The sequence below is a fragment of the Spinacia oleracea genome, chromosome 6 (genome assembly GCF_020520425.1).
Source record: "Spinacia oleracea cultivar Varoflay chromosome 6, BTI_SOV_V1, whole genome shotgun sequence".
Taxonomy (NCBI): Eukaryota; Viridiplantae; Streptophyta; class Magnoliopsida; order Caryophyllales; family Amaranthaceae; genus Spinacia; species Spinacia oleracea.
In genome coordinates this window covers 143,055,150-143,061,149 of record NC_079492.1, presented here as the reverse complement: position 1 = coordinate 143,061,149, position 6,000 = coordinate 143,055,150, and positions in this window count along the sequence as shown.

The following is a 6,000-nucleotide window of genomic DNA, read 5'->3' as shown; positions in this document are numbered from 1 at the left end:
AATTACTCATGTATTTTCGTAATTTGGTTCCTCTGAACTGCTGATTTTTGTGCAATTGGATTCAAAGGAGAAAAGGGGGGTTTGGATTGATAAAGGGTAGTTAATTTGTTGGTAATATGTAATTTAGGGTTAATATTTAGAGAATTAAATAAGAATTAAGAGAGAAATTATTGGGTTGAGAAATTCCTCTTAATTCAATTGCTAATTGATGCACCTATGCTAGAACACATTACGCTAGATGGTTTCCTCGGAGATTATTGCTTTGTCAAGTGTCCAAGTAGATTGGTTAAGGCTGATCTTTCCATTTGGGATTTTATCTACTCTCAGATTGGCTTAGTTAGAGAAATACCACCACTTCTTCAAGGGATTTCTAGTGTTGAGTCTCTTCAATTGTCGAATGCTCTTAGTTTCTTCAAAGCACTTAATTGCTTGGATGTTGATGTTGGTTCAATCTTCCGTAACCTGACCCATCTAATCATGGATGACTGCAATGACAATAGAACCAATGTCAAAAATCCAATACCGGTGTGCTTATTAAGTAAGCTCAAGGTGCTAGAAATGTTGAATATGGAGAGGAATGCCGATTATGTGAAGTTACTAGATTACATTTTAAGTAATGTGTGCTTATATACTGGTCTTTGAAATCGGATTAGGTATTTTTGTTCCCTACAGATTATTCTCAGTTCTCCTTTAATGCGTATGATCCTGTTGGGAAAGTTACTGTAGCGTGACCTCTTGCTTAGGGCTGCATTTTAATTGTCCAAGTGTTTGAAGCCCTTTCTTTCACATTATGGTTTTATATCATTTTGTTTAGTGGTACTACAATTGATGCTGGTTGATATTTCTGTCAGTAAATAAGAAGTATTTAATTTTCCGCACAAAAGCATGGCTATTGACTGAGCGCTTCTGTAATTTTTGCTGCAGGTGTTTGCATTTGTTGCAGCTGAGTATGAAACCCATAAACATGTACTGAATCATGTAATTAGCCATTGCTATCTTGTGATTAGTAACTATAGTTGGAGACCCTTGATCCAATACGAATTGAGTAGGTCTTCTTGTGCAGGTTAATGCTGCAGGTGCAGGTGCTATAGTTGGAGCTGCTATTGCTGTTGGGACTCGTAGCAAGAAGGAGATTGCTGGGATGGCTGCTCTTCTTTCCATTCTAGGAGCTGCAGCTGATTATTCCAGGACTTTGTGATTTTTGACATTATCTTTCTGAGGAAGTCGGAGGACTAAGGTTGAATTGACAATCTACTTTTCTTTTTGTCTTTTATTTTCAGTTTGCCCATATGGTTACATGATTGCTTTCTTGTTGAAGTTATTAATTTTGATTCTAGGTTCTTGCATAGATCAGTTATTCTGTTAACACTTAACACTAGAGTATGAGTCAAGGTGATTATACAGTTATTCTTGTATCGAATGAGTTAAGACAGCCATATGTGGCGGTTTGCCTGTTCCCCAAAAGAATATATTGTGTCTGTTACAAGTGTTTGGTGCTACTTTCAACTACTTGGAAGCCTTTTCCATCTCTAAAACGTACTGGTGTGTCGTATTCAGAACTCACATTTTTGCTCTGTTGCTCGTTGCCTTGCTGAAAATGTGGTTAATTAACTTTTGTCGGATACATCTTGTTGTTAATCTCGTAGCCTCTGTAGCCTGGGTGTCTCTGCTATACAACGTGTCCTGCTTCATATTTGCAGTATTTGCTTTTGGATGTCCCGAAACAAATATTCATGTTTATTTAGGAACATCTTAAACTCCTTACTCAATAATTTGCATCGGACTTCTTATACTTGATGCCTTGTTGAAGGAGAAGACATGTAAAATTGTAAATATCCAAGCCTGTTCAGCATTTTGCTATTTGCTATTTGCAGGTTGTTGTCAACTGAGGCCTTATTGAGCAAAAATGTCAGCAGCTAATTTTTTTTTTTATTTTTTTTGTTGGGTGTCAAGAGATACCGTTAGATGGAATATATTGTTGTAGATATTTCAAGCTTTTGTATTGTAAGTCTTACTGATTCGATGTGGTTCTATTTAATAATATGAGTTGTCCATTTTACTATATAATAGGTTTCATTTTAATATATATATATATATATATATATATATATATATATATATATATATATATATATATATATATATATATATATATATATATATATATATATATATATATATATAATGAAACCTATTTTTTTTACAAAATTCAAAGTCATTTGCGTCGCACATTAGCTTAATGTGCGACGCAAATGGCTTATTTTTTTTGGCGCCAAAATGTCATTTGCCACGCACATTAAGCTAATGTGCGTGGCAAATGAGAGTCATTTGCGTCGCGACCTTTTGCGTCGCGCAATGTGCGACGCAAATGACCTTAAATGTGCGATGCAAATGAGTCATTTTCCACTAGTGTTCGGTAACATCACTAGCATCAACAATAGAACTGGGCTATTGTCAAAAAAAAACAATAGAATTAGCATCTAATATTTATAGAATAACTCCGTCTTCGCTAACTCTAATAGGCTTTGCCGGATTCTGCGATATCCAAAACTCTCCGTTTGAATTCCGGTTAATATTGCCCGTCCGTCCAGCAAGTTGGATAAATAGTTTGATGGTTCCGGCTTTAGGACCCGTAAGCCAGTACTTCTGAATTCGATAGAATGTTGTTTCTGCAACAAGGACGAAGTTGTGTGTTTCGTGTTTCTGTTGTACCGAAGTAGTCTTCCCCTTTGTTCATTCATATCAATTTATCGAAATTCCCTACATCATCGTAAGTAAATAACAGGTTAGCTAGTCATACTATTCTACGCAAGTAAAAGTGTTAACGAGTATAATATGTACGTGAAGGTGGATTGAATAAAAATTACAGACTTTATTTCATAATAAAATATAGATAACTTAAGAAAAATGTATAAAAATGTGGGTTTAAGAAGAAAAAAATGAATAAAGTAAGAGAAGTGTGTAAAAAGGTGGGTGTAAGGAAAACAAAAATGAATAAAGTAAAAAAAAGTACGTGCATGAGTGGAAAATTGTACTTTATCCGTTCTCTTTTCATTACAAAGTTTGTCTTTATGGTCCACCTTCTAAATTGCGATCTTTTGACATTTGACAATACATTACTTTACCCTTGATATTGTGATATTAAAAATTATAAAAATGCATTAAGACAATGCACAATTTTTGTTATATTGGGCCTATTTGTTTGGCCCAATTACGAAAATTCAAGCTTAAGCCCTTGATTTGATTATTTGAATCATTTGACGGTGTTGATCCTTTCACTCTCAATTGAAACGGAGAAACCCATTGCACAAAAGTTGAAAATCACGCCGTTAAATTTCAAATAAGAATTTCCTCTCTCAACCAAAAGAATTCTTGTACTTACAGTTTCTAAGTTCTTGTAAAGAAGATTTTACAGTTAGATTGTTAATTAGTCGAACACAAAGAAATAAAACACCAAATAAGTAAAAATGTAGTCTTCTAATGATATGATCGAAAAAGTAATAAAAAATGTTAAACAGTAAATTCTAAAAAATTAATCAATGATTTCTTGACCTAGTGGTTAAAACTGAGGATATGTGCACGATATGTCTCATGTTTGTATCTCTCGCCCCCATTTGTAACTTATATTATCCTTATAATTCATTCGCACCCAACAAAAAAAATATAAAAAACAAGAGAAAATGAAAAAACATTAACTAGCACGAACATGTGATATGAAGAACATGTAGTAGTGTCAACAAAAATGAAAATGTGACCAATGGGGTTTTGGTCTGGTGGTTAAGACTAGAGGTTGTGTAAGATTTCTTAGGTTCGAATCTTTCCGCCTCATATGTAATTTACATTGATCTTGTGGCTCATTCGTAAAAAAAAAAAAAAAAATGTAAGAAATATCCAACCTTAAAACATGTACACCATTGGGAAGTTCCCTAAAATGAAATCTGTTTATCAAAAAGTGGTGAAAAAAAATCAATTTTCAATCCGCACCATTAAAACTTTTTCCATATAAATATGAGTATATGACCAATTCCATAGTTTGCGCAACATTGAACAAATTATTAAATAGATAATGGACTCCATTTTCAAGCGTGTAGTGGAAGCATACGTAAATCATGCATGACCTAATTTCTTTTAGCAGTAACGTATCATTGACCTACTTTTGATGGCAACTTTGGGTAAGTTACCTAAAGCCCAATCCATCGTGGACATCTCGATTATCATATTCATAGAGACAAGTATAAAGAATAAATAATGTAGAGAGAGTTTGATCTCAAGTTTTGAGCATCACCCAGAAAACTTTAATCAACTAAACTAACAAAAACGAGGTTATTTTTTCGGATATCAGATATGGGTGGCAAGCTAAAAGACAAAAAAAGTATCATTCTGTAAAAAAAAAAAAAAAAAAGTACCATTTATTATTATTTTTGTCCTTTTTTCTATGTTATCTTTTGCTATGATATGCATTTGCAAGCACATATCTAATATCCGAAAATACTTCCTCAACAAAAAACCTCTTATCATCCATATTGCATACTTGTCCAGTTGTCCCCTTTGCTTTCCCCAAAGCATGTGTCAGCAGGCTTATCCTTTGCATTACTAACCCAAATCACTCAAAATCTGGCTTTGTTTTATTCATCTGTTATGGTCTTTTTTTTTTTATATAGTTTTTGGGTTGTTCTGATTCTTTCTGGCTTGATCTAGTTTTATCTAAATGTTTATTGTTATGTTTTTTATTTTTTCTGGTCTGAATTTTTCTGGTCTGTTCTAGTAAGCAGTAAGAATAAGTTAAGGATAATAGAGTCTTAATGATCGAAAAGTCATCATTAACCACATATCATATCCAATCATGTAAATTAATTTATTTACACTAATATAAACCTGGTCCACAATAACTTAGCATGGACCAGGGCAACGGAGTAATTTGTATGGGCAACATGTGTAACTGTCACGTGACAGTTATTTTGTGATTTTAAATAGTAACTATATGCGTATTACAGTAACTATGTGTTTTAAAGAGTTACTATGTGTTTTAAAGAGTTTCAATGCGATATGTGTCTAGCCCACTTTAAATACGTTTTAAACTTTTTTATTTTTCAAAATTTCAGATCTACATTCTGTTCATTTCTCTTTCATTTCTCTCTCTTCATTTTCTCTCTCTTCATTTTCTATCTATGCTTTACAAAATTTAGCTCAAATTTCTAGGTTTTTTTCGATTTTCTTCGTAATTATCTTATAATTCTTACAATTGGATCTATTAGATGAGGAAAAATTGGAGGAAGTAGTAGATCAAGAAGGAGGTTCGTCGTTGCCGAAATCGAATCGAAGAATTTGCGCTCGCCTACAAATTTTCGCAAGAGTTTTTAGAGATCACATCTCGGTTTGTTGTTTTTTAAAGAATTTTAAGTCTATTTTTGTTTAAAATTGAAAATATTTGTTGTTTTGGAGAAATTAATGTTTGTGTTTTACCGAAATATCGTTTTTACTTCGCGAATTCGATTAGTGACTTCACGATTTTAAATAGTAACTATATGAGTAATACAGTAACTATATGGTTTAAAGAGGTACTATGTGATTTTAATGGTTACTATATGTGTACAATAGTTACTATATTATTTTAATGGTTACTATATGTGTACAATAGTTACTATATGTGTACAATAGTTATTATTTTGTTGAGTGATTTGAAATGTTTGTTGTTTTGTTGACATTAGGGTTAGTGTTTCACATAGTTAGTATATAAATGATATAGTCACCTTTAATTTATATTGCGAATAGTGTTTTTAATAGTCACTGAAATATTCGTTGTGTTTATGTTAGTAGTTTTTTTTAGAGTAACTTTATTTTTTTAAAAGTTACTATAATTTTAAAACAATAACTATGTGTTTAAAATAGTTACTATATTTTTTTAGAAAGTTATTATAAGTTTAAAACAGTAACTATGTGTTTAAGATAGTTATTATGTTATGAACAGTTTATAGTGACTTTTTGATAAATAATACTTAC